Here is a 13,167-nt window from a genome sequence, read left to right on the forward strand (position 1 = left end):
CACGGTACCCTACTCATTCATCTCTGCTCTATATATTTATGTTCATTAATTTATATTACATATATTTTTTATCGATCCATATACATGTATGTATTTACTTATTTTTTATATATATAAATAGAATTGTATATCTACGTACATAGAGATTTTCTAACAAAATGTATGCTTTTGTAAAAAAGATTAGAAATTATGTAGAAATAGGGTTACCATTTATTGCGTGGTTGGTGAAATAAAGATTTTTTTTTCTTAATGTAGAGGAAAGGCATTTTGTGCTTTTTTTTTCTTAATTATTATTAAAGCAAAATAAATGAAACTGAGTGAGATTGTGAATAAGTAACTATCACACTTTTTTCTTTCATCAACAACAAAGATTTGATATCGTGGACACTTCGCGACACCATGACCGACGAAAGGCTATATCAGCCTAGTTGGAAACTAGGGGCCCTGGGCCTTGGAGGTCCCGGTGAAACTGACACAAAAAATAGAAGGAAAATAAAGAACAAAAGGGGAGACTCCGAAAAAGAGAAAACGTAAAGATTAAGTAAAATTTACTCTTGTGGTATTTACTGTTCTGGCACTTAAAATAGAGTTAATTGTTTTCTAATAAGCAGTTTTAATTTTTTCCCCTTTTCTTTTCTTTTTCTTCTTTTTTTTTTGGGGGGGGGGGGGTCGGTAGAGGACCCGGTGATGTAACTGACAAAAGGCCCACCTTGGCTCTGCGCGACACCCCTCTCCAATCCCTACAGCACCCCGGGGTGTCACGGCACCAACTTTGGGAAATCCCTCTCAAATCGGTTAAAGCTGATCCAAAAGAATAATGTTGGCTGCAGCACCCGCAAACGCTTCATTTACTGTAAATTTTATTCAACTCTCCTTCGTGTCAACGTTTCAGAAAATTCAACTCATGTTAACTCTCGCTGCATCAGAGAATAAGAAGCAGATGTAAAGTGCAGATTGTTGAATGCTTTTCCTTGCTCTACTTGCCACAGTTAACCTTCAATCCGTGGTACGAAACCGTTAACTCCAGTCTTTTCTCTGCAGTATCATTACCACTTTCACTCGAAATTGCGAGTCCGTGACGAAACAACAATTAATATTCCATCTGAGCGAAATGAAATGAAAAGATCGAAGAAAACTGATTTCAATGAAGCAAAAATAGGTAAAAACTCTTCCCGTTAATTTCTATCATTCCAACTGAAGCGAAACTTTTTAGTCTTCACAGGAATGATGATTTCATTCTAAATCCTTGGAAAGAATGTATCATCAGAAGTTATGGAATATTTTTAGATAATAGGAAACGTACAATCATCACTGATATCAAATCGTGCCTGGTAAATGTAAATCATAGAAATCTTTGAAATAATCATATTTAAAGCTCTAAAAAAAACTCTGAACACATTTCGCTGATACGTTGAGTCAAAATGTGATGTGTATTTTAAAATGTGTTACGTACTGAAAACGAAGTTCTTAATCTCATATTATTTTTATGCGATAATGGCAAAAATAACTGTTCATCTCTTTAAAAAAAAAAAAAAAATAAATAAATCAAAGTTTATATTTTTAAGAAATTCGTGGAAAGCCTTTTAGGTTTTGTTCTCAACTTTTGTTGATATTTTCACTTCATTTTACAAAAAAAAGGAAGTATTGTAATCGCGAAAAAAAATTCACTCAAAAATCGACCTTAATTTCCATTTTACTCACTCCCGAATGAATATTGAATTTTTTTTTCGACTCGACCAGACGTGGATAAGTGCCTAAGAACGTATAGACACGCGAAATATCTGTAATGACGATTCCCAAGTTAATTACAACGACTTTTCTCGTGACGTCTGTATGTACGTATGTATGTTTGTGCGGATGTGCGTATGAGCGTACGTGCGCATGTGCATATGTATGTCGCATAACTCAAGAATGGCATGTCCTAGAAAGTTGAAATTTGGTACGTAGACTCCTAGTGGGGTCTAGTTATGCACCTCCCCTTTTGTTTGCATTCGGGTGTTTCTTAAGGGGTCTTTTGCCCCTTTTGGGGGGGGGGAGAAATCATTGTTAATTTCGATGTAAACTCAAGTGGTGTTATAATTTGTCGGACTCTTGGCGATATGTCGCCAGTCTTTTGGTCGCCAAGTTTTGTAGCCAACTTGGCGACAAATTTGGCGATTTTTTTTATCTGTTACAATTTGGCCACTGTTGGTGATATTTAGAAAGTAAACTATTGAATCACATTAAAATTGCCAGTAGTGGGGAAATAATATTAAATTGGAGTAAAAGGAAGTCATGTGATGCACACACACATCAGCTCGTTTAAATTCGCAAACATCGCTGCTGTTAAATGATATAATTAAGCAGCCACTTCTTGATTGGAGGATTATATATATATATATATATATATATATATATATATATATATATATATATATATATATATATATATATATATATATATATATATATATACTTAACTCATCAGTTCCCATCTAGACGTCTTCAGAAAAAAATTCACAATACGCTAAACATGAATATGTATTTCAAATAGCCAGTAAATAAATGATTTATAGTAAATATTGAGCAAACGTTATCGCTTGTTATTTCTTCAGGTATACTAACGTTTTTTTTAGCTGTTGAAGTCTATCTATAAAAATTGTTTTTTTCCCCCCTTGTTTTCCAAAAATGTACATGTATTTTTTTTATGTTTATTACTGTAAGTTTTAATTTATTTTATTATTTATTTATTTATTTATTTAATTATTGAAACCGCATTAGTGTGTGTGTGGTTTCTTTTTTTTTTTCCCGCACATGCGTTTTAGCTAGGAAAGTCACAGCGTAAGTATTAGCTAAATCCGTTGAGGAAATTTAAAATGTTTTCTTTTCCCCTTCCTACTGTAAGGAGTTCGCAGCCGCTATCTTCGCGGAGTAAAAATGATCTCCTTATGGTTAGGTTTGAAATGCTTTGCAGAAATATCAGAATAGATTAAAAAAGTAGGAATCCGAAAGCCTTCATCAAAACCAGGGTATGATTTAAATATCGTATTTTTTTTTTTTTTTTTGGTTATTCTACCAATTACATGTCTCTGTGTTTTATTTATTTCTTTTCATTCGATTTATCTTCCGAAAGAATTCTGTTCAAGTTCGTATCAAAGCTCTTGAGCTAATTTAGTACCAAAGAAAAATCCTCAGAAGATTTAATTAAATTGGTTTTAATAAAAATATCATGCAGTATTTTGGATCAGCACTCAGCAGGTGAATTATTCCAAGGTATCAGTCATTTAAAATTTTTTGCACGAAGTAACTTTATTAGCAAGGCAAGCGAAAACACAAATGCATACATTTCATAAGGAAAGGAAAAAAAAGAGAGAAGAAAATAAAAGATAGAAAAAGAAGAAAAGCATGAATTATGCAACTGTGCTTTTTTTTTTTTTTTTTAGTTATTCAAAAAAAAATTATTAACCGTTTAAAAATACTTCCCTCAATTTAAATTTCAATGTCGCATTTCATTAGGGTAGCAATAATCACATTTGTTTGCCATAAAATAAAAAGTGTTTTAATGAAATAATCGAAAATACTTCAACTCTTAAATTTTTAATAGCCATCATAGTGGCATTTCTTGCATTTGTCTTAGCTCGATTTAATGTTTAAAATGTTAAACTTCAGCTGACTGACTGGTTTTTCTGGTATATTTCTTTTCATTCGATTTATCTTCCGAAATAATTCTGTTCAAGTTCGTATCAAAGCTCTTGAGCTAATTTAGTACCAAAGAAAAATCCTCAGAAGATTTAATTAAATTGGTTTTAATAAAAATATCATGCAGTATTTTGGATCAACACTCAGCAGGTGAATTATTCCAAGGTATCAGTCATTTAATATTTTTTGCACGAAGTAACTTTATTAGCAAGGCAAGCGAAAACACAAATGTATACATTTCATAAGGAAAGGAAAGAAAAAGAGAGAAGAAAATAAAAGATAGTCTTATCTTTCGTCGAAACCACAAGTCATACTTCGTCCACTTTTTATTTTTTGGTTATTCTACCAATTACATGTCTCTGTGCTTCATTTATTTCTTTTCATTCGATTTATCTTCCGAAAGAATTCTGTTCAAGTTCGTATCAAAGCTCTTGAGCTAATTTAGTACCAAAGAAAAATCCTCAGAAGATTTAATTAAATCTTCTGATGGTATATAAATAAATGGGTAATAATGGCCCATTATATACCAAAAGGTCAGAAAATAAATAAATACAGCTTACGGATGTTACATCTTTAAAGAAATATCTTAATCTTGTATGAAAACAAAATACCAAGTACTACAGTCCATGTTGAATTGTGGCATTTTTAACAACTCGACTCCAAAGCAATCTATCGCAGGCTTTAGTTCTCCAGATTGTTATTTTTATGCTTTTTAGGACCTTTTAAACCTCGTCCAACCGTCCCTTCACAGATCTTCATCAGTTTCGTTAACCTTGGCCCTGACCTTTAAAATTCCTTTCCTTGCATCGACTGTCGTCCACTTTCCCCATGTGTTCCAGCTATTGGATTCATTTCAATTTTACAGAGTTTATTACATCCTTTTCTGTAAGCAGATTTTGAATTAGATGGTTGAACTGTTTCTCTCTAACATCAACCCCTCCGATCAGTCCAAATATGGCTCTTAAGATTTTTCTCTCCAAGGTTAATAACTATTTTTCTCATGTATGAGAATAGTATATTTTAAGGAACATACAATTTCTAAGTTGTTTTAACTAATTGCAAAAAAAACTTTAAATGGTGGTTTTTAGCACTTTCCCGTGAAAGCTTATAAAAAAACTCAAGAAAGAATAATGTATCATAAAATATCTTCAAAGAAAAAAAGTCAAAGTGAACTGATCAAACAAATATTATAAACCAGCTAAAATGCCCGGCGTCGCCTGGGTCAGTAATAATTGTGAGAAGCAATCGCTACTTTCATCCGTTTTCTGTTTTAACTGAAAGAACTCAAAACACACCGCTTTGACGTGATTAAAAATCGAGCTTCTTCCTTACCTATAAAAGTAATAAAGAACAAAATAGTATTCATTAAAAAACGAAAGCACTATATTTAAGCAAACAAAAATGTAAAGAATTTATAAAATATGCAATTAAACTTCAATTGTTTAAAAAGATTAATCAGTTATTTATTTTATTTATTTATTTATTGAGCAATCACGATTGCTTATTGCTTTCATTTGACTTTTTTTGGCGTGCTATCATTTTTCCCACCGGCGCGGCGCCACCCTCTGCCAGCACCACCCGTCGCGGCGGCCGGCCTCACGATGCTGCTCCTCTAGCGAAAACAGTCTCCAGGTTGCGTCCATATCCTACACACACGCGCATACATACACGCACCAACACACACACAAACACATACAAAAACACCATCATACACACACATACCCCTACACACATACACACAAACACCATCATACACACACATACCCCTACACACATACACAAACACATACATACACGCATGCATACAGACACCTACACATACACACAAATACACACAACTGCCCACACATTCATGCCTGCACACAGACACAAACACATATGCTTACACACACATACACATACCCCGCCCCCACGCACACAAACACTCATACACACAACTACCCACACACTCATGACTGCACACAGACACAAACACACATGCCTACACACATACACATACCCCCCCACACACACATACAAACACACACTCGTGATTGCGAAAAACATAATTTGAATTCAAGATGACAAAATTCAAATTAATTTTTTTCTTTTTTTTTATTTTATTTTATTATTATTATTTTTTTTTTTTTTTTGAACATAGTCCTTAACCTTATAGTATAACCTTCTCTGTAAGCTTGCCAAACGTCCCGGTTTTCAAACAAAATCCCGGTGTCCCGGCCGGCTTACTTCACGTCCTGGTTAAATAGAAATTTGATTACAGATGACCAAACAAGTCTAAAAATAATTAACTGTGAAGGATTATTTAAAATAATAACTTTGTCATTTCTGTATATCTCAGAGCCAGACTGACAAGTCCAAAAATTGCGATTTTCCGTTTATTGCTCCATTGTACAGAATCCTTAAGCACATCAAGCCATACAAACATACTGTTTAAGGCTTTCACGGCCGGCGTCAATATGAAGAGATAACATTTCCGGGCTTATTGGCCGTGGTCTAATCGGAGTAGAAATTCCAGACGTTTCGGCTTGCTTTGCTGCAGCCATCATCAGTGGTTTGAGTTTGGTGAGACTGATTCCTGGCTTCGGTGGCTCCGGTATTTAAGCAAACTAAGATTTTAGCTGCTTAAATACCGGAGCCACCGAAGCCAGGAATCAGTCTTCACCAAACTCAAACCACTGATGATGGCTGCAGCAAAGCAAGCCGAAACGTCTGGAAATTCTACTCCAACTAGACCACGGCCAATAAGCCCGGAAATGTTATCTCCTCATACATGCAAACATAATTCTTAAGAAATAATAACAATCTCTGTAATTATTTACCAATGCTAAAAGATCGCGCGTCCTATCCAGACGATTCTCGCACGTTTAGAATACCGTATTCGTTTTTTAAAGAAAAAAATGAATACATTTCGAACAATAAAAATTTCCTTCTTCTAAGAGAACCTACGCATCGGATTTTCTGTTCATTGAGTTTTGTCTATGAGTGAAAAAAAAAACAACACGCATTCAGTAAAAGTTTTTACTTTTTAATCTTCTTACAAAAGTGAATGCTCTTGGAATTCATAATTTGATTAAAAGCGACGAGTAAATCTGCTCATCGCCCTTCTAATGCAAGGTTAAGTCTTCAAATGCAACCTCACACAACGCGTTGCGTACCTTTGGAGATTATTCCACCATTTTTTTTTTTTTTTTTTTTTCTGAAAGAAAAATCTTCGTGTCATATTTCACTCGTTTTTTCGTTTTTTCTTCTTGTATAATTTGCAAGATAGACGGCTTAATGACTTATAAAACAATCCTGTATACAAAATCAGAGGTAACTCGTCATGTTGAATAAGATTCAAATCAGTCAAGATTATGTCACTGAAATCTAATGAAATATTCATAAAACGTTTGGATAAAATATTACAAATTATTAAATTTGCGTGAGTGAAAGAGTAGGATATCATGAAAGCTTTGCATGCGCGTAATCTTAATCTTTTTAGGAACACTATTAGTCTTTCTTAATCTTTTTGACTTTTGTGATAAAAATGATTTTAAGCTGTTATTTCCTTTTAAAAAGTAAATTGAATTCTAATTGGCTTCCAAGTAGATACTTCATTTTTCTATGTATTTGTAACAATCACAGAGAAAACGAATGATTATACAGACAGCAAAAAAAAAGTAATAATAATAATTTTAAACATCCTACATTTTGATAGTTAATTCCACGGATTTTTTGTGAAGTTTATTTAAAGCTAGGTGTATCTTAAACTTAAAAACAGAATCTTTATTGCTGTTGCAGAAGCTCCAATCGCTGAAAACGCTTTGAACAAATATCGTCTCATGCTTTTTTTTCTAGCTTTTAAAATAATGAGAAATTCGAATATATTGAGGATTTTACATGCTTTAGCCTACTTTCCTGGATGATTAACATTTGAAAAAAGCATAAAAGAAAGTTTAATGCAGTGATTGTTAGCCTGGCTTTCGTCATCATGATTATAATATTTTTGAAAAGTGACCGCACACTAACAATAAGACGATTTTTTTCCTGATTACTGATTTATGTCAATGCAATTATTCTGTAAAAATGTCTTACACTAATATTTTTAATGAATTTTAATTAGTTAACTACACAAAATTCTGGTTTTGCATTGCGAAAGCAGATTGTATTTGTACCCACAGAGGCAAAAAGTAAGTTGCAACCTCACCCAATGCCCCATTAAATTAATAAAATATCTTTTAATTGTTTTTTTAACTCCACAAGACAAAGAAAATATATTCTAAATGTATGGAGATTTTTGACTGTGAGGAATTTTTAATAGATTTTGAAAAAACAAAAATGTGCATTAAATGTTCATATGTGCCTCCCTCCCCCATTTCAAGAGTAAATATATTTCTTAATTTAATAACTTGAAAATCAGTTTTCAAGCAATCAAAATTTTTATATATACTATTAACATTTACGGGAAAACTTAAAAACCTTTTTATCTAAAAGACTGAGGAATGTGTATTTTATTACATTCATTTATTTATTTATTGCACCCAAAATTCAAAAACATCACAGAGAGCCTGAGTATGGTTCTGGAAATTATTAATAAATCCCGAATGACGTTATGTTGACTACTTTCATTTACAATGGTCGGAAGTGATTGATTTACTCAGTAAAGTCAAAACGCTTGAATTTTCATCCAAAAGAAAGAGCTACAAACAGTTTTATTTTTTACATATTCATTAGAGGGGTTTTTTTTTACAGTCTAATACTTAGAGATTATATATCTTTTTTTTCTTTACAACGATTAAAAAATAAATATTTTCCAGTCGAATAGCTTAAAATTAGATGTTTCTGTCTAGTACTGTAAAAATCGTTACTTTTTTATTTGTTTTATTTCTTTTTACTTTAGCAGTTCATATTCAAAATTTCATGTTCAGAAATTTACTTTACCAGTTCATATTCAAAATTTCACGTTCAGAAAGTATTTGTTTTAAAACAAAAACAAAAAAAAAATTGTTTTGTACTAAAAGTTTAAAAAAAATTTCAAAGTAAAGCAAACGGCAGCAACAGAAGTGAATTACAAATGTTTAATACTAGAGGCATAAAAATCTACCAAATCTAGTTCAAAACAATTCAATAAATATTGAACAATAAGGAAATGATTGGAATGATCGTTTGTTTTTAAATGATACATAAAATACTTTTTCTTCTTGAGAAAACTGCGGAAGAGCTTTTAATCTTACTTCAAAACAACAGTTTCCAAAAATTTACGAGCTCTCATTTGAACAATTATGAATAGTAATGAGGTGTGACCTGTAATCAAATATTTTTTTATCATGATCCAATGACTACCAAAAATTTATTGCTCACTAACCAGTTGCTTATCACTCTTTATTTTCCAAGAGTCTTTATTCTCGCAAAAGTAGAACAAATGGTGTCCTACACTTTTAGTTTGTTGGCGATTTTGATAATTGCCACCAAATTATAAATGGTTCGTTCTCACAGAAACGGTAATTTTCAGGTCCTTGTTATAATTTACGAATGTTTTATGACTCATAACTATTTTTTAGGGGTTTTCAGAATAGAGTTCAACAAGATAGTTAAAGTAAAATTTCTGTATTTTATTTTAAATATCTTTAGAGTATGTCTATAGTACCCAAATGTCATTCCCTCATTTCACTGATTTTTTATATCACTGTTACACTGCAAAAAATAATTGTTGTTTTTACAGTAATATACTGCTTTTTCCTACAGTTTAATACTGCTCTGATAAATAACAGAGAAAAACTGTAAAAATATTTTAGATTGCGCAAAACGACGCACAAAAGGTGTTTTTTTCATACGGGAACAGAAACTAATGAATTCAAGATATTGGCAGCCATGTTTTTTTGATGATTCGGGTGTGCTGAAGCAGGACTGTTCAACTGTAATCCAAGTTAAAGGTAAGTGCTGGTTATATTATATTCATTCCCTTTTCCTCAAAATATAGTTTTCTTTATCATCGAGAATGTATGTAAAATAACAGTTTATTTTGAAATCGCAATTCGTATCCTAATATTCGTTGATGCTGACTTTGCAATTTCTTATAGTTGCTATGTTGTAGCGATTGCTTTCTAGCAAAAATCCGAGTAGTTGTTGTGATTCTGAATATTTTATTGCACGTGTGATAGTTTTTAAACATTTTCTGAAACTCAAATTTTATTTAAAAATAAATCAATTCCTTTCTTGATCGTATTTAAAGTTACTAGAACATTAAACTTTGTGTACGATTATATTTTGTGTTATATACTATGTCAGTACTTAAAATTTAAATTTTTATTTTCTCTAGTGAATTTTTAACATATCGCGATTGACTTCTTTCTTCTGTTTTTTTTTTCTTTTTTATATTCTGTTTTAAATTCTTTAACAGTTTGCATTTAACCATTTTATTGATAAACTTTACGTTATAGCGTCAGTAGCTTTTATACATAATTCGATGAATAAAATGAAAATAAATAAAATAACAACGTGACAGAGAGACATGCAAACAGTATGCAATTTACTGATATTTTTTGCTGAAGAATTTGACACTGTGGAAATACAATACTCTGATGTCTGAACGGATCAAAATTCTCTGAAATCTGGAGCCAGCTTTCATACTTAACGGTCGAAAGTAAAATAATAATAACTGAAAAAATCATCAATGAAGAACTCAAAAAAAAAAAAAACTCAAAAAATAAGCATCTTAAAATACAAACATGAAACCCTTGTGTTTTAAAAGTTTTATATTTGCGTCAGCAGGAAATTAAAGTTTTACTTCAGGAAAATTGCACTATTACCATTGAAACTTGGGAACGTAAAAATAATTTTAGAAACTATATTCAAAGGCACTCGATTGGAGGTCACGGGAAGTCTCTATGACCTCCCCAAAAATGCCATACTGGGAAAATTTTGTGTGGCTATTCGGCAAATTTGGGGACACAATTGTAATGTTGCAATTTTTAAATTCTCGAATGTGCAAATTTCATTAGATATTGTACTTAATTGTGCGTACTTAATATGTGCATTTACCAGTATTTTATTAATCGGCAAATATTTAAGTTCCATTTGGCAAATTGAGATTATACGTCTTTCCTAACATATTTAAGTTCAGGCCGTGCCTGGCTATATTTTAAAATTTTCAGCTTTTCATTTCTGATCTGGCAGTGTTTCGTTCTCGTCAAAATTACAACTTTCAAATTTAAAGTAGAATATTTACATTACTATGCATTGTTTGTCATATTTTATTCGCTTTGAAGGGCATGCTCATTTAGAAAAATAGATGCTCGAGAAACTACAGTAGAATTTCAAACTCTTACAACCTTGAAACTCATCAGTTTCCTTACATTTTAACTTTTAGAACACTTTGAGTCTTAAATTTTAGCATCAACATGTTCAGGATGAAGACAAAAAGTATATTATAAAAAATGAAAAGTGATTCTGTACTTCACTGTCTTTCACTGCTTATCAAAAGTAAAAATATGTTAGATTGTTATCCGTGTAAAATGAAAAAATCGGAGAATTTCGTTTAAACCTGTAACGGAGATTCAAGCCAACACCCGGTAAGATCTTTTGCATTTGAATACGATGGGTTCCTTAGCAGTTGAGTTCTTGAAAGCGGGGGGGGGGGGGGCGATTATTTTCACAATAAACGATTTTTCAAGAAACTCTCCAGTTTATTTCTTTAACAAGAAAAGTGAGGTTTAAGAACATTTTGTCAGGTTTCAAAAGATAAGAGATTTGTGGCAAAGCTCCGATTTCTGAACTCCCGGTTTGAAATTTACCTTAGCGACCAAAGCATAAGAATCGAAAAAACCAACAAATCCTCTAGTTAACAAAGTAGCGTCATAGAACACTATAAGTCAACATTAATTGAATGGAAACTTTGAAATGAATCGGGTTTGCCTCAGCAGTTTTGAGCCGAAGCAGCTATGTACTTCCACTGCTTACGGACTAGAGCGGCTTTAAAAGGAAAAACCAAACCCTTTTTTGAGCTTTTTAAGGGAAGAAAGCCATCTATTAAACAAAACCTATTTTGAGCTATTTGGGGTAAGAAAGCCATCTATTAAACACTCCCGGGGTTTTTTTGGATGCATTTCGTATAAATCGCGAAGTGACAGAAACGCTGAATGTTAAATTCGAAGAAAATAAATTCTAGACGACCCCCCCCCCCCCCCCAGGAACGAGAAACAGAGGGACACAGTTTTATTTCACTACTGAGTAAATCTGAAGTAGAAGAAGAATATCCTGAAAATCATAAAATAGCATGTTGAGAATTAAATGGGTTAAAGCAAGTCCAAGGCAAAATAAAGAATACAGGGATAAGTATTATTCTATTGACACGACGGTTCTAAAGTCCGAATCGTGAAGCCGAGGTTTATTGTTCTGAAAATAACATTGAATATGACACAAAATATTTTAATTTTACTTGTGATGATAATTCAAGAAAAGTATAGGATTTTTATGAAGATAGGGGGGATAATTCAAGTATGCTAGAAGCTAACATTTCCGAGATTTAAAATTGGCAAAACGGAATGGCTCAAGAAATTCAGGTAATATGAGAAAGAAACGTTTACGTATTGGTTCCACTGAATGAAAGTTTTAGAAAGAAAAAAGGGTACAGATGTTTTTTTTATTTAAAAACAAATGAGCAGAATGAAATAATGCGCTTCAAGACCAGACTGGTAATTTTAAATACCCACCAGGTGGGGGGGGGGGTACTTTTCGAAAGTGTTCTCTCCAGTAATTTCCTTTCCTTTGATTGAGGCTTTCTTTTCAATTTTTGTGTATAAGCTACATTGAGTCCATTTCCATGTAGATGTTTGCAATGCGTATCTATATGCGGATGTAAAAGAGGAGATTTGTGAGACAACCTGAAAGGTTTGTCCGTCCCTGAAATCTAAATTTTGTCTGTAAATTGAATAAATCATTGTCATTCTGATACAGATTACGCCTCGAATCACGACGACCGGATTTCAATGGGGGGGGGGGATGGAAACGGAGTATATTTCAATTAGTGAATAATCTAAGGATGTGGGTTAAAGGAATTTTAAATCAATTGGCTACGAAAAGAGTTCAGAATTTTAGATTGTCACAGTACAGAGTACTATTAATCAATCTAGCTGCAATTGATTTTTCTAGTTCTGCAATAGGAAATTGCAGAACTAAGCAGATTGATGTGGGGTACTATTTCCTAAGGAATTTGTTTGATAAAAATGAATTTGGAATACAATTTGTTGAAACTAAAAATAATGTAACTGATTGTTTTACAAAACCTTTCTCTAGGGAAAATTTACATAAAGCTTGAATTGCAATGACATATTTTTCTAGAGTTTTTTTTTTCTTTTTCTGAAATGTTTCAATTATTCCATTATGTTTAACTTGCAATTTGTGCACACAAACGGAATGCCCTGTAATATATTTCTATTTTTTTTTATTCATGTCTTAAAGTATTTCATTCTAGCCGCCTGAATTTCCTTCATCTAAATTTATTCACTAATG

General features: G+C 32.3%; 1 protein-coding gene across 1 annotated transcript in view; it reads left to right on the forward strand.

Moving 5' to 3' along the window:
* The window catches only part of LOC129226766 (adipocyte plasma membrane-associated protein Hemomucin-like), a 142,440-nt gene that overhangs the window by 48,952 nt on the left and 80,321 nt on the right, over positions 1–13,167 (forward strand). The window lies entirely within an intron of this gene.

The sequence above is a fragment of the Uloborus diversus genome, chromosome 7 (genome assembly GCF_026930045.1).
Source record: "Uloborus diversus isolate 005 chromosome 7, Udiv.v.3.1, whole genome shotgun sequence".
Classification (NCBI taxonomy): domain Eukaryota; kingdom Metazoa; phylum Arthropoda; class Arachnida; order Araneae; family Uloboridae; genus Uloborus; species Uloborus diversus.